At 44.2% G+C, this 22,803-nt stretch overlaps 1 protein-coding gene across 1 annotated transcript in view; it reads left to right on the top strand.

The window, feature by feature from the left end:
- Window positions 1–22,803, top strand: part of ANKRD44 (ankyrin repeat domain 44) — a 317,527-nt gene that overhangs the window by 22,862 nt on the left and 271,862 nt on the right. The window lies entirely within an intron of this gene.

Raw genomic sequence — 22,803 nt, 5'->3', positions numbered from 1 at the left:
TAGGTGCTAAGATTTTAGAGAAATTAATGGGAAAACTTTAAAAGAATAAATGTCATATATCTATATGACACTATATAAAATTATTTTTTTTTCCTTCTAAGAATTGGGAAAAAGACTCCACTGTTTGATTTTCATGGTGAGGCAACTTGGACCTGGTCATAGATCACGGGTAGCCTGAGGGACAGTAGTTGGAAACGGCTAGATCAAAATGCAGGGGAAACTCCAAGGAATCCTGGTAGCCTGTCAGAAGCCTGGGAGACCTCCGTTCGTTCTGTGTGTGCAATTCTTTGATATTGTTTGCAAATGGATCTCACTAAAGTGAGTTCCATCTCTTAATGTCACTAGGTATAGATGTCTGTCCACCTTTGGAAGTACTTTGGAAGATGATCTCATACCAAATGAACATGTTACATGCCTGTTCATATAAGGCCTGATGCTTTATTTTCTCCAGAGTAAAATGTAGATATTTCAAGATTGTAAACTCTACGAAAGCACTTCAGTTTTAGTTTCCCTGCACCCCTCAATCCAGCAAAGAGACAATGTCCTGGACCTTTTGGGGAGATAGTTGTCCGACTTTCTATTCATTTTCTTCCACATCACCAACTGGTAATTACTTCACGTAATTGAAACTGGAAAACCATTGGCAGCCCTCGTATAAGGCACCAGCCCCTAGGTAATATATTCTATACTATGAGACTTACTGGTAGGTGCTAGTTCTAAAGGTGTTCTGTCTAAAACCCTCTAAAATGATTCTGATACAAATACGGAAACTGCAGTGTCTACCATGTTTTCCAATGAAAGTCTTTACTTGGAGGCATTAGAGAGAAGAGGCTGCAGTGAGGGGCGGTTGTTGATGGTGTGCGTGCATCTTGAATGCCGAACTTGGCAGTTTATAGTATTGGGCTGGTACAGGGTGTGTGGCAGTGTATGTTTAAGAGTTTGAGGATGAATCTGGCATTTGGATATAGGTAAATTATTTTATTTTATTTTATTAATTTTTTTTGTGGCCATGCTGTGTGGCATGCAGGCTCTTAGTTCCAGGAACTAAGATTTCCTTACAGTGAGGCCTATTAAATTAAAAAAACCCATTACGATGAATTACCCTAGGAACAAACAAAATGGAATACAATTCATTTTCCACCAGTAAATATTTATTGAGTCCTATAAAATTTTACGCCAGTCTGTGGGCAGAGCACTTTGATATGTCTTTCAATACCTGTTGTACTGAAATTTCAGTATTAATCTCCACGTTCGCATATAAAGCAATTCAAGTAAAAATTAAGTGAAACTGTCGCTAGCGTGATGTAGTAAATCCAAAATAATCGTAGTCTTAATAGAAACCTAACTGTTGAAAATGTGACAGGTTAAGTACCTGGATGACAATAATTATCAAATCAACATATATTTTAGTATAATATCATATATATAATAATATATTTTAGCAATTTATGGGATGGTTTCTTTAAAAAGTTTAATGTAACAGTGAAGTCATTGGAATCTGTTACCGAAGTGGATTTTTAATATTACATTTCCCTCTTGCAACCATTTTACAGCAATAAGCAGGGGAAGGTAAGGCTTGGGCACTGCATCTGGCTGGAGTAGGTCAGGGCGCCGTCTGATAAGGGAGGGGTTTAGATTTTGGTGTGGAGAGATTTCTAGTGTTGCACTGTTTCAAAGAGTAGCTCGGTGGCATTGGTGTTCTTATACTTAAATGGGCACCAGATGTGGAAGGGTTTTATCAAAGGAGGAACCCCATTAATTACCTTTCCCGTTTTTCAGCATCTACTTGTGGACAGTACTCTGTATCCTCAGTTCACCGAAAAGAAGGGAATATTATTTTGGAAATATTTTTATGAGCTTAGAGAGACAATGTTGTGCATAGAACCAGGGCTTAAGACTTTAGGGTAAAGAACATTCTAGTAGTCAAAGACTTTATATAAAGAAAACCACAATCTTAGCTGGAGAGATTTAGGAAGGTAGTAGCAACATAGAATACAGTGGTCCCCTCTTATGCGCGGGGGGAATACATTCCGAGACGCCCAGTGGATGCCTGAAACTGCAGGTAGTACCGACTCTGTTTTTTCCTATACATACATACCTATGATAAAGTTTATTTTATAAATTAGGCACAATAAGAGAATATCTGAATTGCCAGCATCACTACTCTTTGCTCTGGGGCCATCATTAAGTAAAATAAGGGTTACTTGAACACAAGCACTGCGATACTGTGACAGTTGATAACCCAGATGCCTACTAAGTGACTAGCTGGAAGGATACGTAGACAAAGGGATGATTCATGTCCAGGCAGGACAGAGCCGGATGGTGCTAGATTTCACTGCACTACTCAGAATGGCGCTCAATGTAAAATTCAAAACTTACATATTGTCTATTTCTGGAATTTTCCATTATAATGTCTTCCGACTGCTGTTGACCTTGGGTAACCGAAACAGCGGGTAGGGGGATTACTGTAATGGAGAAAGAAAGGCTAAGTATGTTGGGTATGGATTGGTAACATGTGACTGTTAATTGGTAAGATTAATCTCTTAATTAGTGATTGACTAACATGGGTAGCTGTGTTTCTCAAGTGATGCCGCTATACCCCTGGGCAGCTGTTACCTTTTCAGCAATCAAATCAACAGCACAGTTCCTGGTCCACCACACTGTCTTCAGTGAGGACCATGGATGTTGTCTAGCTGTTGCTCAAAGCCTCCACACTCCGCCCCTACAGACCTGAAACGGTGGAGTCAGCTCGAGATCTCCCCATTTCTGTTAAGTTTGTGGTTCAGGCACAGGTAACTGAAAACAGATGTGCTGAGTGAAAACTGCTAGTTTTCTTCTTGAGTTTTGGTGATTGGAGGCGGGGAGCTAAATCTGCCCCTTACAAAGCCTTTGTGCTTTCGTTTCACGTACAGTTTTCCCATCTCAGCAGTGTTTGCCCAGGTACTGTCCAGATGCTTGCTTTCTTTTTTGTTACTTAGAGGGATTGCTGACGGAGGTGGAGAGGAGCCATAGCCTACTTTTCCTTTATGCTAATCTCTTCCTTGTGTTGCCTGTTTCGTGTCTGCAGACCGAACATGGCCCTGTGGGACCCAGGGTGATTTTCCGACCTGGCAGTCGCCTCTTAGGATTCTTTCGTTAAACACTCATTAAGCTATTTGACAGCCCTAAGGACAGAGTGAATCGGCAGTCCTGTCACATGCTTGGGCCAAAAGAGAGGGCAGTGATGGGACAGCGAGGAAGAGAAGTAAGATGATTTACAGACAGAAGTATCTCATAAACCGTAAGCCCCAGGGAGGACCCAGATAGTGGTGATTGCTGAAAAGTGAGGGCAGCAGACCTCTCGTGAGCATCCGCTGTGTGAGGGGAGCAGGTGTTGCTGGGGAAGTCGGTGCGGGAAGCTGTGCCCAGGAGCTGCACCGTCCACCTGGGGCGGGTTCCGGGATAAGGGAATAAGAAACCCACGATGCACAGCACGTACAATGCCAGCTGATTACTGTCATGGTAACTCAGGGAGAGAGAGAGATCCAGGGCAGGACATTTCCTGAAATGCAGTTTTGTGGAGGATATGAGTGTTGGGCTGGTTTTTACATGCCTCATGGTAGGAGCCTGACAAACTGGGAAGAAGGAGGAAGGGGGCATTTGGGACAGAGGTCAGCAAAGCAAGAGGAAAAAGGAAGCTCTGTGCTGGGTTTTCAGGAGCAATGACATCAGTTGACTGAAGCCAAGCGTTTGCACTGGTGACTGTGGGAGATGGATTGGAGAGAATGGGCAGCGCCCCAGAAAAAACGCTGAGGAGTTTGGGTTCCATGGGGAGCCGTGGAAGACTTGATCAGGGCTGTGATGTGTGCAAAGTAGTGTTTTAGGACAAATAATCTAACCACGATGTAGAGCACCAAGGGCTTATTTACTGCCTTGACTGTGTGTTTCTTGAGCTATCGCTCAGTTAGAAATGCATTTTTATTGTATGCAGGTGGGCCCCCTGGCATTGTATCAGGAACTGACCCTCATGATCTTGTTAGGAGAGGGAAATGTTTTTATTACCAGCTTCTCATAAATCCAAGGAGGCAATATCAGTCCTTGAAGTGTGGGCTGAATGATGGATATGCAATCGACTCTTAAATACATCACTGCTAAGCTCAGCCCTGCAGTCATGAAATATTATCCAGCCTGAAACCGTAAGAAAAAATACCTCTTAGCCTGATCTACTCACGACACACAATATGAGAGCCTAGTCTTTGAAGGGATGTGGAAGAACTGGAGAACCGCTGACTGCATGCAATGCAAATGAGAATTCCATGTGGAGGGATTCTTAGAGTTGTGGAGGAGGTACATTCGTTCTCTTGAATGTTGGCTCCAGAGCACACCACCTGTTTCTGCTCCGAATGTTTCCAAGGCCAAGGGTCTCTGCCTCGCAGATTTGAGGCACTTGCTTGCTGCTGACCCACATGCCCTTCCTGAGGGAAGGGAAGAGGATGGAGGGGAAGAGCTGATGGGCAGAGAGCCTTTGGTCTTTTGGTTAATATAAGCTGGGGCCACAAAGTAGTGCTTTCCAGAAGCATTTGGTCTCCAGACAGTGCACCTGGAAGTTGGGGAGCTGTGGGAATGGGGTGTGGTACATTGGTGTTAGTCTTGCACCAGCTCAGCAGGAGAAATCCTCATTGCCCATGGTGATACGTGGAATAATTGGTCCTGCCCCACCTGCATCGCCTCTGCCAGGTTGGTGAAGGCTGATCCAAAAGAACCTGAAGTTTGATTTTGCCAATGGGTGCTGAATCTCGGTCAGACCAAGATTTCATTCATTGCAGAAGCCTGGTCCTCTTCCAACTGGGGACCCAGGGTTATCAGCCATAGTGGGAACATAGGTCGACACTGGGAAGGAGCAATGTAGAACCAGTGAATTTTCCTTAGAGTCCTGTAGACAGAGAAGTAGCCACTCAGCTATCTTGGATCTGGGACCTCTTGTCCCTGGTGACGTATTCTGACTTCCCCTTTGATTAGCCAATCTCTTTTCACATCTGTGAAAAGTGCAGGCCTCCACTGTTTTCCTTGCCATTTCGTCCTCATTCTCCACAGACATGTGGCAGCCGTTATGCTATTGCTTATAGTTATAGCCTCTTTATTCTTAAACGAAATGACAAATCATTGGTTTAAAGAGTACATGGAAGCTTCCCTGTGTTATTAAGGGTACCCTCGGTCGCTTGCTGAGATCACCTCGCTCCCTCTCCGCCCTTCAGCTGCTCCTTCGTTCTCCCACCCCCTCTTCCAAATGGCTCCTGAGGCATTCTGAGCAGTGGTTCTCACAGTGTGGTCCCCAGATCAGCAGAAACAGCACCCCCTGCAAATTGTTAAGAAAGGTAAATTTTAGGGCCCTACCTAGGATCTACCCAGTGGGAAACTCTGGGGGTGGGCCAGCCATCTGTGTTTTCACAAGCTCCCTAAGTGATTCTAAACGCATGCGAACTTCCCAGTGTCTGAGTTTGAGAAACGTTTGGCTTGGCTTACGAAGAGCCTTGATCTTTCCCTGTGAAGTGTTAAAAAGTAAGTTTTGTATCTACCTGGATGCACACCTAGGATGTAAGAATAAGAACAACCGGATGCATTTCATCTTCATTTCTATTCATTGTTGACAGTTTCTGCGTTAGAATGGGGAAGCTTAGCACTTGCAATTTAACAGCGATAGTTAAAAACCACTTAACCCCTTAGCACTAGCCAGTCGCTTTTCCTCCGAGCATGTTTCCACCCCCGCCCTTCCCACCAGTGCCCTGCTGATTGCTGCAGTCACTCACTATTAGGCCGATTCGCAGCTCTGGGAGACGGGGCCACGACGGCCCCCTGGTTAGGTGGGAATTGATTAAGCGGAAGCTGCTTTGTGCTGTTGCTAGATCAGGGAAGCAACCAGAGAGCTTCTCATTCTGAGCCTCCTCCCATTTTGCTGTTGCCTCAATCAAGTTACTTTTCTGTGCTTCATGGCTCATTAGCGTGGTGACTGCTGAATGCCTGTTCTCCTAGAGTGTTTCCAGCCTTATGTGAATGATACGTGTTCAGAATCCCTCATCACGGTGATATCCTTTTGCCATCCTGAATGTTGGTGACAAGGCAGATAGCAAGATGGAAATGCAGCTTTTGAATAGAAATCATCCTTCTTGAAAATCCTTGGGCCCTCCCCCAAACCCACCTCCTTTCCCCTGGGCCAGGTCCCAAGTGTTAGCTGGATGGTTAAGCCCTGTCCTCTGGGGCTGCAAGAGCTGAGGTTGAAACCTTACGTTACCTGACTTCCCTGGGCCTCAGTATCTTCTTCTGAAAGACCTGGACAGGAATGATATTTACCCAGAGGGTAGCCATGAGTATTGACAGAGGTCATTTTATGTAAAGGTCTCCTGCAGTGATGCTCCCCAGAGATGAGGCTCCTGGGATCACTGTTTTTCAGATCCCCACGCCAGTGTGCCCTCTTCAAGACACCTCCCCCAGGCTAGCATCTCCCTTTCTTGAATTCCCATAGCACTTTGTTAGTACACATTTGCCGATTAAGTGCCTAATGTTATGGTTACACCTCCAGGCTAGGTGATGGCTTGGTGTCCCCTCTCTCCTCCATAGCTGTGGCTACAAAGCCTGGATGAGCATCAGAATCACTTGAGGAGCTTTGAAAAAATACAGATTCCTGGGTTCTAGCCCCAGAGAACACTCTGGTGAGTCTGGGTTGGAACCTAGGAACCTTGATTTTTTTTTTTTTATTTAATAAATTTATTTATTTATTTATTTTTGGCTGTGTTGGGTCTTCGTTTCTGTGCGAGGGCTTTCTCTAGTTGTGGCAAGCGGGGGCCACTCTTCATCGCGGTGCGCGGGGCTCGCACTGTCGTGGCCTCTCTTGTTGCGGAGCATAGGCTCCAGACGCGCAGGCTCAGTAATTGTGGCTCACGGGCCCAGTTGCTCCGCGGCATGTGGGATCCTCCCAGACCAGGACTTGAACCTGTGTCGCCTGCATTAGCAGACAGATTCTCAACCACTGTGCCACCAGGGAAGCCCGGAACCTTGATTTTTTTATGAACGCCACAGATGTTTCTGCTGAGGGTGGGCCTCACACCCCAGTTTTAGAATCAATTCTATAAGCCATCAAACCTAACATCCCCTTTTATATATTTTGTAACATCCTCTTTACTTCCTGAAATGAAACTCACAGATAATAGGCCTCACTTACACACAGTATAAACAACAACAACAACATAAGCCTCTAACTGGAATATAGAGAAGTAACATGAAAATAATTCATAATAAAATAGCTTGTATTTCAATATGTGCACAGTTACATTAGAAGACATAATGAGAGAGAGATTTGCTCTTATAATAAATCAGTTTGGATTTAAGGACTAATTCAATTGAATATTATCAGAAATCACATATAAAACCTTAGAAATAAAGGCTAAATAAATCTTTATGTTTATCACTAAGACTAAGATAGCTACAAATACCAACACAGGTATGTTATAGAGGTGACTCAATAATCATAAGTGACACTCCTGAAACTGTCATGACTTTTGGAGATGATAAAAAAAACTCTTGGTAAAGTCCTCAATAGAATAAAGTACACCTTTCCCTCGATTTATAGGATAATTGAATTCTTAGAAAATTCAGTGCATTTAAAACTGAACAAAACATTTTTATGAAATGTAGAGTTGAGATCTAGATTCAGATGATGATATAAACTTTTGTTCTCTGTTTTGAAAGTCGTGTGGGACATGGGACAATCCATTATCAAGAGGGGCCTTCTGGAGCATTGTAGGCATTTAGCATTTCTGCTTCCCCATCCACAAATGCCAGCAGAGCCCTGCAATCAGTGTAACAACCAAAAGCTGCTTACCCAATTCCAAAGCCTCTAGGGACATGACACCCCACCAAGAGCCACACCAAGGAGATAGACATCAGCCCTAAACTATGATCATTACAGAGCCCTTGTGGCCCCCAGCAGGTTGGCCCCGGGACATGATGTTGTGTACACATGTGGTGAATATGAATGAATTACCAGACTTGGAATACTTTGAAATAAATGGCACATATGCAAAAAAAAAAAAAAGTTTATGAGCATGATATATTTTTTTCTTCCTAAACCAGAATTGGCCTTTGCTCTTTGTCACATTATGGAAGCTGTGAGGTACTGTAGACAGCCCAAGGGCTTTGTTGCAGGTTGGATTCTCTGGAAGCAGATGCATGGAATTTGGGGTGGAAGATGCTCATTAGAAACTGGTACCCAGGAAGGGAAAGAAGCAGGATTGGGCAGAGGAAGGGGTTGAAAAGGCCTCAGCCAACTTGGTGGGAAACCCTGGGGTGAGTACTTGCAGTCATGGTGTCCTGCTTTGGGCCAGAACTGCTGGGCCTCAGTCACCAGATGCAGATTGTCTCAGGCCCAACAGGGAGGGCATGATCTCACGGGAGGCATCTCTCTGCCCTTGAGGAAGACCCTGAAGGAGTGGGTAGCTGGAGGCCTTGTACGATCACACTACCCATAGTTGGGAGGCAAGTCCTTCCCTGAAGGGGGATCTGGGCAGCTTACCTCCGTCTACCCCAGGCTTTCATGTATATCCTCATTTGTGTCTCACAGTAGCCCTAGGAGAGGCACAGTTATCATTCCCATTTCATAGATGAGGAAACTGAGGCTGAGAGAATGTTCACTAATTTCCATGGTTTAAGTACCTACCTAGTATCTCAGTGACGATTGGATTCTAGGCCTTCTAAATGTCAGGTCCCCTCAATGGTGTCCACGTGAGCGTGATGATTCTCATTCATTCTTTTTTTTTTTTTTTGTGGTACGCGGGCCTCTCACTGCTGTGGCCTCTCCCGTTGCGGAGCACAGGCTCTGGATGCGCAGGCTCAGCGGCCATGGCTCACGGGCCCAGCCGCTCCGCGGCATGTGGGATCTTCCCGGACCGGGGCACGAACCCGTGTCCCCTGCATCGGCAGGCGGACTCTCAACCACTGCGCCACCAGGGAAGCCCCGTTCTTTCATTTATTCAGTCCCATTCATTTGGTTGATGTGAGGTGCCGTGCCCCATGCTGTGTGGGACAGGTGAGCTGCTAAAGCCGCTTCCATTCATACTGTTTCTTTCATGGTTGAGTAGCGTACAGGTAGATTAGCACAGTGAGGTAGAAATATCTGAGTCCTTTTAAATATCTAGCTTTATCACTTGATCAGCTTAAGGAATTAATTAGAAAAATCCTTGATGTGCTGGAGAGCTTGTTTTGTGATAAGATTTTCCTTATAGGTTGTTTTTGGCAGAGACAAGGACCTTTGATTTAGGGCCTCTTGAAAAGAGTGCCTCGGGCCTTCCAGATACAGTATCACTTCCCAGTCTCCAGCCAGGTAGAGAATTGGTGGCTGGCAGCTGCCTTGGGAACCTGACATGCACACAGGAAGCTCTGGCCACTAGGTGCGCCGGCCGGGTCCTCCACCCTTTGCTCTCTTCCTCTCTCTTTGCTGAGCACCTTCGGTTTGGACTCTCAGTGGCCCATTGAAAAGACTTTCAGATTATTTCCAGGTCCCCCAGGGGGAACTACGGTCTTTAATCAAAGGCAAGACATTTCTGCTACAGGGTGTTGGAATAATTTTGGCTTTTTCACAAATCAAGTGGGAGATGACTAGGCTACGAGGTTGGCCATAGGCAAGTCCAGTGAACCCTTAGGGTGGTCAGCCTTGTTAACCTCAGCAGGTGGAATAAACACAAAGTATGATAGTTTAATATTCTTGAGGCCAGAATTCTTTTAAAATAGTTTAATTTTTTAAAATTACAAAATATAAGCTCACTTTAGCAATGAAATCTCCTGTCCCCTCCAATGCCATCATACCCTTAAGGCTATCAGTATTAACATTGTGTACATTTCCTTTCCTACCTTTCCCTGTGCTTATTCAAACATGTGCAACTCTAGTGACCACATGGGTTTTTCCTTTCCTTTTAAATGAAAGTATGATTCTAAATATTTTATAAATTGCTTTATCCACAAAACAATATATTATGGACATCCCTCCCACCCCAGGTCAGTATCTAGCTTCATAATATTCCATAGTGTGGATGTGTCATGATTTATTCAACCGTTTCCCCTATTGATGGGCTTTCAAGATTGTTTCCAGTTTTTGTTACTAAAACAATGCTGCAGTGAAAATTGTTAGTCCAAATAGTGCTTCTCCAGGCATCTCAGAGCTGGGAATAGGGGGTGAATGAGAGAAAGGGTAGGGGGAAGGGGGAGGGAGGGAGGTGCTCCCTGCTTTCTAGACGTTTACATTGTGGTGGTGGGGAAGCTATGTATAAACAGGTAAAGCCGTTCATAAAGTAGGAAATAGCAGAGATAAGGGCTCTGAGTAAAATAAAGCAAGATTCCATATTAGAGCAAAGGCCTCTTTCAGGAGGTAATTTATGCCAAGACCACAGGACCAGGGAGACAGACCTGCAGTGAGTGGTGCATGTGAGGAGGTTAGACTCGTATCCTGGGGGTATCCGTTACTGGAGCCTGCCACCATGACCTTCTGCAGAAGTTCTAGCAATGCACACTCCACCCAGCAGTGTCTCGGAGGCCCTGCTTCCCCATAACCCCCGTAGCTCTAGGGGGGTCTTTAGTCTTGCAACATTTTGCCAATCCAATATGTGAAAAATGGAAGTTTCCCTGAGTGCTGAGGAGGGCAGGCAGCTTTTTATACGTTCATTGACCTTCTCTGTTTCTCTTCCTTGGATTGCTTATTCACTGACTTTGCCATTAAAAAAAATGGGGTTATCCGGCCTCTTCTGACCATTTTGTAGCAGCTCTGTGTCTATCACAGTCCATTCCCTCTTGTATTTCCTGACTTGTTTTTCTCTTCATCTTTCTTCAGTCTCTCCAGACTTCTTTCCTTAAGCCCCAGAGACATCCAGCCTTCGTTAATCCTTAGGAATTATGAGCCTTGGTCCTGTGAGCTTTTCAAAGGCCTAAAAATATGTCTGAAATCAGGAAAAAAAAGAGTTTATGTCGGCCTCTTGAATACTGAAAGAAAACTTTAAAATCAAAAGTTATCTATTTTTGGGGACTTCCCTGGTGGCGCAGTGGATAGGACTCCACGCTCCCAGTGCAGGGTGCCCGGGTTGGATCCCTGGTCAGGGACCTAGATCCCCCATGCATGCCGCAACTAACAGTTCACATGCCACAACTGGGGAGCCCACCTGCCGCAACTAACACCCGGTGCAACCAAATAAATAAATATTAAAAAGGTAATATATGTTTAATCAAATGCCTATAAAACGTAACATTTACGTCAACTAATCACTTGCAACTCAACTCAATATATAGTTGTAACGCAGATAAAAGTAATGTATATTTAATGTGGGAGGTGGGCATATTTTTACATGTTTAATATGGTGGAGAGCAGGGCTTCTAAGTGAAAGAATGGTTGGTGGTCTTGGAAGATTTTTACTCACCCTTGAATCTCCCAGAATTCTTAAAAAGAAAACATTTACCCCGTTCTGCTTTTCCTCCAAGTTCCTTGATCTCTCCTTTTTGTGTGCTGTCTTTGATTTCTCCGCTTTCTGTCTTCCTGGTCCCTTGGCATCCTGCACTCACGCTTCTCCCACGTGGCCCAGGACTGATATAGTTCCTTCTCAATGGCCTCAGGATGCAGCTCTCACCTTAGCCTGATATTCTCTGGGGCTCTTGACCTCATTGACTACTCCCTTCTGGAAGCTCTTTGGCTCCCTTGATTTTGCCTATTTTTTCTTAGTTTTCCTTTTACCTTTCTGACCATTCCTCCTCAATGCCCCACCTCCCAACTCAGTGTTGGTTCCTCGTGAATCCTTCTCTGACTCTCTGCTTCCCTTGGTTAATTTCAGCCATTCCTTTGTCTTCAGCTACCCTCACTATTTTCTGTATACTGCCTCAAATTCTTTGTGGAGGAAAGAGAATATAAATTTTCAAAAGAATCTGCACACCCCTTCCACCACCACAAACAAAACAAACAAACCTTTAGTATTGACTTACCCCAAGAGAGTATTTTAAAACTGTGATTTGCAACCCATGAGTGGGTTGTGAATGTAATGGTCTGGGGAAAAAAAACTGCATTAATAAAATAAAATAGAAAATATAATTTTATATCGCATGTGGTTGGGAGATACTGTTTTATGAAACTTTGGTTAAAGGTATTTGTGTCAAGATTGCCCTCATAATTTGCGGGATCCTGTACAACATGAAGATGGGGGACCTTTTGTTAAAAAATTACTGGAGATTTCAAGATGGCAACAGCAGAGCGCGTAACCAAGAGGGGGGCCCTTCTGAGCGCGGGACCCTGTGCAGCTGCCCAGCTTACACGCCCGTGTAGCCAGCCCTGGTGTGGTGTGTCTAACCTGGGTTCAGATGTCAAATTATTTTCTTACTGTGAGTCACAGGCATATAAGTTGGAAAGCCACCGTTCTAACATGTGCCAAGATTCGTGTGTAAGGGTGGCTGTAGACACTCAGCAACGGGGAGCTGGTTCCAAACCACCTGTATTCAGTCATTCCATCTCTAGTCTGCTCACCTCCACCCGGCCAGCTGGCTCTACTTCCTTAGCTCCTGCCTGCCTGTGCCTGGTTTCTGCTGTGTTGCCCACGTAGTTATGCCTGGCTCCACGCACTCAGCTTTTTCACCTGCAGTTGCCCCTCTCCCTGGCTTGTTTAGCAACCTGGGGAACACTCCTCCTGGGGGCCCCTTGAGGAATGGCTTGGAATGGCTTAGCAAGTAAAGGCTAAGGTTTCTCTTACTTCCAGCCCAAATGTCTCCCCCCAGCATTCGTCTGTTTATTACTTCTTAGACCTTCCGCCTGGATGTCACTTGTGTGCCTCAGACTCCTTTTCCACCTCGCCTTCCCATCCCCTCCAGCCCTGCTCGGACTCTTATAGTCATCCCTTTGGTTAGTGCCACTACTGTTTACTCAGTTGGCCCAGCTTAAACCTGCGGGGGTTATTCTTTATTCTTCCATTCTTCCTTCTTCCCCACCTCCTCATAGCCCGTGAGCTGCCAAGTCTTATGGGCTTGGCCTCCTACGTAACTACTTTGAATCTGTTGTCTCTTCTCCATGTCTGGCAGACAGTCTGACTCCTTGGCAGGGATGCAAGGCCCTTCATTCTGGTCCCCACCTGCGCCTTACCCTCAGCTCCCACCCTCCCACCCATCCCATCCCCTGCTCCAGCCACGCATCTGTTTTCCTAGGTTCTTGGGCTTCTCAGCTGCGAGCAGTAGCACACCCGCACTCCTTGGTACCTTTAGAAATGTAGGGGGCGTTACATTAGTTATCGTAACGGTTGGGATTAGCGGGTAGGGTCAGAGATGGCAAATATCCTGCAGTGTGTGGGACATTCTCTCAAAGGGGAATTGTCCCACCCAGAACTGCAGTAGCCACCCTGTTGAGAAGCAGAATGGGGCTGTGTCATGCCTCTGTCCTTTGTACCTGCATTCCCTTGGCTTGAGACGCTCCTCCTCGACCCCAGCCTGGGGAACTCCCACATATTCTTTTAATTCTAGTTTTAAAAAGATACCACTTTCTCTCTGAAGCCTCCAGCACCCGTTTCATGCTGAGGGTAGTTGGTTCCCCGCTTTGTTCCAGGCACTGGTACCTCGAGTGGAGCACTTCTCTGAGCATGCCTTTCCCTGCAGAAGGGCCAGTCTTTTTTTTTTTTTTTTTTGCGGTACGCAGGCCTCTCACTGTGTGGCCTCTCCCGCTGCGGAGCACAGGCTCCGGACGCGCAGGCTCAGGGGCCATGGCTCACGGGCCCAGCCGCTCCGCGGCATGTGGGATCCTCCCGGACCGGGGCACGAACCCGTGTCCCCTGCATTGGCAGACGGACTCTCAACCACTGCGCCACCAGGGAAGCCCTAGAAGGGCCAGTCTTATACAGCTTTGCGTTTCCTGCATCTGGCATGGGGTTGGCAGGTAGTACCGTGAGGTCACCATAAGGTAAAGAGGGCGGATTGACTGAAATGAATGAATCCCAGAGCCTGGCAGCCAGTCAGTCCTTAGATGGGCTTTACTTGCTGCACTTGAATTTCATCTTCTCCTTCCTCCGTCCCCGCCTCTCTCTGTTTTTTCCTTTCTTTATTGCAGTCTCTCTAACTCTGGCATGCGCTTCTTCATTACTACAGATCGGCCGTCTTCCATAGTTACAGTCATCTGCGGTTCCTCGAGGCATCTAAGAATTGAAATAGATCTTGGCCATCTTTGCTCCCGAGGTGTGATTGCAGTAGTTACAGCTCCTGTTTCCAAGGCAACAGCCTTCTGGTTGTGAGTAGAGTGCTTCTCTTAGTGGATCTCCATTCGGAGAGAGGAGTCTGAATGGCTTCTATCTCCATATTCAAACTTACCCTGCTTTATTGCTTATAAAAGGCCAGTTTACATTCGAATAGGGCAAGGATAAACTATTACTCTGCTCTGACAATTTTAACACTTTTTATTGAAGCATACTATACATATAGAAGAGAACACGTATAAGTGTCTATCTCCATGAACGCACCTGTGTACGTAGCGCCCAGATCAATAAACAGCACCTCAAAGCTTAATGATTTTTCATGGAACTGTTGGATTTTTTTTCTAATGTGCATTTCTTATTGATGTTTTATCTAAGAACCACATTTCTTTCCCAAACCGATACTAATCTAAGACCCTGTAAGATGGGGCCTGATTTAAGACCCCGGGCATTCAACCCACAGGTTACATAGGGAGCTTTAGGTCATTCCTATTTAAAATACCATTTAAAAATGCTAGTTCTCTGGCATTAGGGAGGTTCCCTGTGGATCAGCTGCTTCAGTCTGATGGACTCACTCTGTTCTTTGAAAGCAATGCATGCGAGGAAGGCCTCAGTCCAGGCTGTTTCCTCAGTGCAGGCTGATGATTCACATGAAACAGATGCACACAGACATAGAGCCCCCTCTCCTCACTCCATTCCTCCATATTTTTCTCCCTTCTTTCCTCCCTCCCTCCCTCCCTCCCTTCTTTCCTTCCTTGTCATGTCTCCTGTATATCACTTGGTGCGAGTGGGATTTAGGAATCAGATCATTCTGGAATAAATCCCACCTGTCACCCATGCTGTGTGGCAGTTCTTTTCAACCTCTCTGGTTTTCAATTTCCTCATCTGTAAAGTGGGAATAATATACTCCTCTTGTAGACTTAATGTGAGGAATGAATGAGATAATGAATGTGAAACACACCAGCATTTTGCTTGGTTCACAGAAATAAGCAATAGTTCCCTCTCTTTTCTCACCCAAAGTTGAAAATTGTCAGAGCTTTCATCACGTTATTCCTGGATAACTGTTGTCACCTATGTGATCTCTTTGCTCCTGCTTCCCCTGCTCCAATTCATCTCCAATGCTTGTCCCTCCAGATTTATCTTTCCAAACCCCTACTTCCACTTTTGCTCTTCCCTTCTCAAAAAGATCAGTAGATTTTCATGGTATGTATGCTAAAGCCTGGCTTTGAAGGACTTCCTAAGTTGGCCCTAGAGCCTCTGGCTTATCATTCATAACTGCCATGTTGAGAACTGTGTTATTTCAGGGAATAAATGAGGTGACTGCACTGTAATGCATGTAGAGAAGTGTTTGAGTGACATATATAGCATGTTTGAGACAAATATAGGTGTTTGGGAGACATATGTAGCTTCCTCCAGGCTAGCCAGTTGTCCCTTTGGTGTGCCTTAGGTTTTCCTGCCCCTGTATCACCCACTGGCAATGCCCTCTTATAGGTCACCCATTTGGGCATATCAAACACAGAGGCACTTTGCCCTGGGGCCCTGGAGAAGGTGATGCCTGTGGACCATGGAGAAAGGGGTGGTTGGCAGCCCCCTGCCCCTGTTTTCCTGACATAATCTGCTGGGTTCCTCAGCTTTGCCACAACCTGAGACATTTGACCCCTACCTGTAGGTCCTGTCCCATTTGGCTTTGAGGATTTAAGGAGCTTCAGCTGAACTCGGGGGACGCTGTGTCACATTGGAAAATTGGGCTTTTTTGTTTTGTTTTTCTAAATTTATTTATTTTATTAATTTTATTTTTGGCTGCGTTGGGTCTTCGTTGCTGCGTGCGGGCTTTTCTCTAGTTGCGGCGAGCGGGGGCTACTTTTCGTTGCGGTGCGCGGGCTTCTCACTGCGGTGGCTTCTCTTGTTGCGAGCACGGGCTCTAGGCGCGCGGGCTTCAGTAGTTGTGGCACGCGGGCTCAGTAGTTGTGGCTCACAGGTTCTAGAGCGCAGGCTCAGTAGTTGTGGCGCACGGGCTTAGTTGCTCCACGGCATGTGGGATCTTCCTGGACCAGGGCTTGAACCCGTGTCCCCTGCATTGGCAGGCAGATTCTTAACCACTGCGCCACCAGGGAAGCCCTGGGCTTTGGTTTTGTTCCTAAGTTGTCATGTCTACCTTGCACCCGACTCTGATGACTCTTTCTCAGCTCCTCCCTTTTCTGGAATGACTTCCTCCCTCAGAACCCCAGTGTCGAGAATGGGGTTTCCACTCCTGACAGACAGGCTTCCCTGCACTCCAGGGGTTTTGTTTTGGACACCCCCATTCCAGCCCTAGACCAGCTGCTTACTCAGATAACCACCAGTTATCTGGGGCCATAATTTCCAGATACCCTGCCTAGTGGAACAATCGCCTCTTAGCCCCTGGAAATGTCGTACTGAAGTAGCATAAGTTCATTTAAAATGCCCTTTTTGGAACTTGGCTTTCTGGCCTCTTACCTATCCAAAATAAGGTGGAGAGTCAGGAAGTAGTCTGAAAACCAGAGCTTATGATCAGGCACACCTAGATATTGCAAGGTCTAAGGATTCTTTACTCCCAGGCTCTCACTTAGAGCCTTGTGCTTTTACTTGAGACATACTGCTGTGGTTGATTGCCTTTTAAGTGTGCAGTAACCCAGAAACAGCCAATTTTAGGCTGTTTACAATAGGGAGAAATGATAACCCAACAGAGAGCGAAAGTAAGGAAAAATGACAAAAGCATAAAATAACTGAGAAATTGCATAAAAAATGCTGGAGTGATTTAGTATTTTAAAGCATGCTAAGAACATCTTTGAAGTATAGGATGTATATAACGGTGACCTTCTGCTGTCGGCAAAGTGTGCGATTACTATCTTTATAATCTTTTAAAGAAAGTAGGAGAGGGTGCTACTATAGTACACATTTTAAGGAAATCTCCACCTGAAATGGCTAAAATAAAAAGCATTCCCACATTTATGAGGGCTAAACTTTTATTCATTTGTTCATCTAATATATAATGAGCACCTATTATGTGCTGGACACTGTTCTAGGTGCTGAAGATATATTACAAAGCAAAATACAAAATCCCTGCCCTCTCCCCTCTTGGAGATTAATCTAGAAAACTAGGCTATCCAGAGTGAATAATTCTCTATGACTTGAGAGGGCCAAGCCTTTTCCTTTATTATTTTTAATAGATTATATGGGAAGTTTTTCTATGTTGTAAATAGATTAAATGGAAGAGATTATTTCTAAGACTTTCAAAACTGGTTGCATGAATGTCATATACCATGTTGAAAGTCTCTTTGGAGCTTGACTTACCCTAGTTATTTTTCATCACAACAGGAAGTACGAATTGTGGTTTGTTTTTTTGCAGGTGGGGAAATGGCAGAATGGAGAGGTGTAATGACTTGCCTGAGGTTATACAGGGGTTAGTGACACTCTTCAATGCTCAGACTGGAAGATTTCCCACTTCCAAGTTCAAGTTCCTGGGTTGGGACCATTGTTCAGTTGTGTAAAGAATAAGGGGTAAAAAAAAAAAAAATAAGGGGTAAAAAAGTCCAAATTTTAAATATGAAAGGTTAAAAAAAATGGAGTGATTTAACGTTCATGTAATCAGTCCTAAAATGAATTCCTCACCCATGGCTTGTACATTAGTGGCTTAACTGGATCTCTGAAGGATATAATTTCAAGTGTAATTTTCCTTTTGCCCCCCTTCCCTCTGGCAATGTTATAGAAATCTCTTAGCTGTTACTTGGGGCTTTCTAAATGATCAAAATGAAACAGCTACCGCAGCTTTTATTTTGATCCTTAATCAGAAAGAACTGAAAATGGTGGTGTTTGATGGAAAATTTTTTAGTTGGTCACCTCTGGTTGGTCTCCAGGCAGCCACCATATCCTCAGATAGGTTCCACCTGCCCGAGCAGTCACTTTGCTGCCTTCATGTACAGCTTTTTCCTGGCCTGCATCCAGTTTGTGACTTTTTGCTTGGAGAGTGAGCATTTGATTTCTTTCTTCTTCTTTTTTTTTTTAACTAAAGTTCATTTTTTTTTTATACAGGGATATGTCATATGCTTTATGGAGTATAGATTCTAGATGGATTTTTAATTACCTCAAGCCAAATATGTTTTAAATTTTAGCCCTTGGAGGGTGTGATAAAATACTTTCACTACTGGAGTTCAGTTTATGAAAACATAGGTGGTTCGGATTAGAACTCTTCTGTTATGCTGCTAATAAAGCCAAAGGGTTGAAATAGGATTAAAAAACCATTTATTTTGTTTTTAAAATTTAAATGTAGTAGATGTACAATATTAAATGTTACAGGCGTACAATATAGAGATTCACAATTTTTTTGAAGGTTATGCTCCATTTATAGTTATTATAAAATATTGGCTATATTCCCTGTGTTGTACAATATTGTCTTTTTTTTTTAATATCATGGAATCATGTGCTCTTTCAAATGTTAAAGAAAAGTGATACCTATTGGTTTGTGGTATTCTCATGGCAACATTTAATGTGCTCTGTTCATAAATGGTCTCAATTGCAGTACTCTCTGCATGTGAGATATCCCACACTTAGGAGTTAAAGAGTCACAGAACAAAACACTCAATCATTTTTATTAGACAAGGCAGGGACAGTAAAGAAAAAAAAAAGGAGACAACGCAAGCTTTCATTTTAAGAAAGCTTTTACTTAAGCAAGTGCATTTGCATTTCTGTGACTAAAATAAGAAAAAGCTATCTGGTGTGTGGAATGGGTTAATGATGTGTTTGCCCTTAGTTGGGTTTTTGGCTAGCGGGAGATTAGGGGTTGATATAGGACAGAACAATTCTATGAGGACTCAATTCTGCAGGAGTCTTACTGGGTTTTCTCAGTGTTTTTTTTGGCTGCTGACTCTTTCACCCTTCTTGTCATTGAGCCAACTATCATTTTCATTCTGTAAGTGGTAATGACTACTACAAATTTGAGAAAGTTTAGTTTCTTTTAAAGCAGAGTGTGTGTGTGTGTGTGTGTGTGTGTGTGTGTGTAGAGAGAGAGAGAGAGTTTTTTTTTTAAAGAGCAGTTTTAGGTTCATAGCCAATTTGAGAGGAAGGTACAGAGATTTCCCACATACCCCCTGCCCCCCCAACACGTGCATAACCCCCATTATCAACATCCCCACTGAGTGGTACATTTGTTACAACTGATGAATCTACATCGACATTATGATGAATTTTTATTTTTAAAGAACCTATGAAATCTGACCTGTTAACTTTATCCTAAGTATTTTGTCCTGTTATCTGGAGTCATGGATTTTGACTTCCTGAACTATAAAAAGGTGATTTTTCTCTTTACCCTCAGGGGTCTGGGAGAAGTTAAGATAAGGTTCTCATTTTCTAAAAGATGTGAAGGAAGTCCCCAGGTGTTTCCTACCTTTCTCGATGGAGGGATGATGAAGACAATATGAGATTCATCTTATATGGATGAGATGGGTGCCAGGTAGAAGGAAAGACTTTCTCCTTCTGAGTGTATTGTCATTCGTAAGTTGAAAGTCATTATACTTTCTTTAAACGTTCTTTTGTGGAAAGAATGGACTCATTTTGGCAAGTTGGAATTTTCACAGAGAATTTCCATTAGCGCAAATCCATATGCATCAAAGTGAGAAAAGCCTTCAAAGGACAACCTCTGGGGAATAGGTCAAAATTTTTCATTCGGGATGGGAATTTGATTCTGCAGTTGTTAGTGGTCTGTAATTAGGGCTGACTTGATTATGCAAATCCTAGGAATGGAGCCAAAACATTACAGACTCATTTATAACTCCCCCACCCCCTGTGAATAACCATATTAATAAGTAATTTTAGGGTCTGGGTTCTAAAATAATTTTATTAAAATATAAGAGTGATGTTTCTTGTTTTTTCTACAAGAAGATAGTGCCAGAAAGCTCTGCCGTTTCTTCTTTCTGGCTACTTCCTGTCTGGATTTTGCTTCCTGCTCTCTGCCCAGAATGCTCTATCAGAGGGAACTACTGTATGGTCAGGAAGGTTGGTTTGTATAAAAGTACGTGAATATTTTGTTCTTGTCGGTAGGAAGTGAGCCGTTGCTGATACCTAAATTCTTACTGCAAAGCCTGGCACATACCATACGTTACAGATTTTTAGTTGAGATTCCTAGTGGTGTGCGTGTTTGCATTTTGCCCTTGGGTTTTCTCTTATTTCATCACACACAGCAAAGGTGGTTTTGACATCTGAGCTTCGGATTCTGTTTTCCTCGTAAGGGTGAACTAGACTTGCAGGCTCTCTCTTCTGGCCATCTATGAGAAGTTAGCAGGCCTTTTCTCTTGTTTGATACGAGGCAAGTGTTCTTGCTGGCTCAGTAGTAGTATATATTGTGTCTCCAGCTTTGTTCTGGTCTTTGGTTTGGCCGTGAAGTTTCAGAGTCTCTAGGGTCCCTTCTTGTCACTCCACCTTAAACCTTCTTCAGGAGACTCAGCGGTAATGACAGCTACTACCGAAGAGACAGGGTATCAGCTGTCATCAAAGTTTCCTCTTTAGCATAGAGACTTTGGGTGAAAGTTTTTAGAAAAGACTGTCTATGTCTTTTTGATTGTTGTTGTTCTTACCAAGAAAGCCTTTGATGAATTTCCTTATAAAAGACTGTTTGGTTCAGGTCTCTGCTTCCAGGAAAGGTATTATTACCATTTTTCTGGGGAGGCCGCCGAGATGCTTGATTTTGCTCAAGGACCTATAAGGCTGCATGGCCTTTTTATTGCACCACATTATTTTTCAGTGAGTTATAGTATAAGTGGCCCTCTGTTTATAGGTGAACAAAGAGTGGTTATAAGCCCCCAGAGATACTTGAGGATTTTAGGTAAAGTAGGAACCCAGAGAAGGCAGACATCCTCCATGGAGAGTCCTTGCTGCTCGCGTCATGGTATCACCAGCACCAAGCTCAGCCTCTAGCACACAGGGGTCTGCAGCGTATGCATGTTGCCCGTGGAATTAAAGACTGTGAATTGGAGGACAGTTTAATAAAGAAAAAGGAAGAGAAAAGATGTGACAGGGAAATTTTCTCAGGCAGCCTAAAGACAGTTAGGTTAGCTTAGATGAAGAAGGGAAGGAGAGATTATTTATAGGATTTGCAGAGTCATGGCGGGCTAGACAAAGAGCGACCCAGATGCAGAGAATTTCACAAGGAGTTATCTCACAGCAGGACTTTTAATTCCAAGATCTTTTAAGTGCCGGAATTTGTCTTCGCGTCTCAGGTTTACGAAGTTACTTTTATAATGAGGAGGTTGACTCTATTGCTGGGTTGTGTTGTTAGGCTGTGGCTTTGGGAGGGGTGCCAGAGAATGCACGTGTGCACACATGAACACACGTGTGTGCATGCATGAGCAGGAGCTGATCAACTAGGGCCTCGGGTAGGAGTAGGAGTACCTGACTCAGCGCACCAGCCTCATGACCCCAGAGCCCTGGGCCCATCCTGCTTTCCTCTCACTCAGCTAGCTAGTTAATCTCCTTGACAACAAAGACATTATTGGCAATATAGGAGGACTGTGCTTAAGGCTGTTTTACCTCGTCTTTAAGAACCTGGAAGGAATTTTTGGAAGTACCCTTTATGTCCAGGCCCCAGGGATTTGGCACTGGTTGAGACCTAGATAATGGAAACTTTCACTTCTTAGTTTGAGTGTGTTGGAAGTTTTTCAGAGCTCCCAGAGCATTTCATGATTATCTACTTAGAGCAGTGACTACATTTCTGTCATATAGAAAGAGATACCGAAACAAAATAAGAAGACGTATTTTGAAACACCATTTAAAAGAAACTGGAACGGTCACTAATCACTGGGGAAATGCAACTCAAAACCACCATGAGATATCACTTCATACCCATTAAGATGGCTGTTATCAAAAGAAAACAGAAAACAGTAAGTGTTGGTTAGGTCACAGAGAAACTAAAGCCCTTGTGCATTGCTGGTGGGAATGTAAAAATGGTACAGCTGCTGTGGAAAACAGTATGGCATTTCCTCAAAAAATAGACCATAGAATTACCATTTGAGGACTTCCCTGGTGGCACAGTGGTTAAGAATCCGCCTGCCAGTGCAGGGCACACGGGTTCGATCCCCGGTCCCCGAGCCACAACTGCTGAGCCCACATGCCACAGCTACTGAAGCCCGTGCGCCTAGAGCCCGTGCTCCGCAGCAAGAGAAGCCACCGCAGTGAGAAACCCGGGCACCGCAACGAAGAGTAGCCCCTGCTTGCCGCAACTAGAGAAAGCCTGCACGCAGCAGTGAAGACATTTGACCCAACAACTCCGCTTCTGCATATATATCCACAATAATTGAAAGCTGAGACTTGAACAGATAGTTGTATGCCAATGATCAGAGCAGTATTATTCACATAGCCTAAAGATGGAAACAACTCACATGTCCATCGACAGATGAATGTATAAACAAAATGTGTATATGCATACAATGGAATGTTAGCATTCAAAAGGAATGAATTTCTGAAACATGCCACAACATGGATGAATCTCGAAGACATTATGCTAACTGAAATAAGCCAGACAGAAAAGGACAAATATTGCAACATCCCATTTATATGGTAGTCAAATTTG

The sequence above is a fragment of the Stenella coeruleoalba genome (assembly GCF_951394435.1).
Source record: "Stenella coeruleoalba genome assembly, chromosome: 6".
Lineage (NCBI taxonomy): Eukaryota > Metazoa > Chordata > Mammalia > Artiodactyla > Delphinidae > Stenella > Stenella coeruleoalba.
The sequence above is the reverse complement of the archived record's forward strand: the minus strand, read 5'-3'. Positions and strand labels throughout refer to the sequence as shown.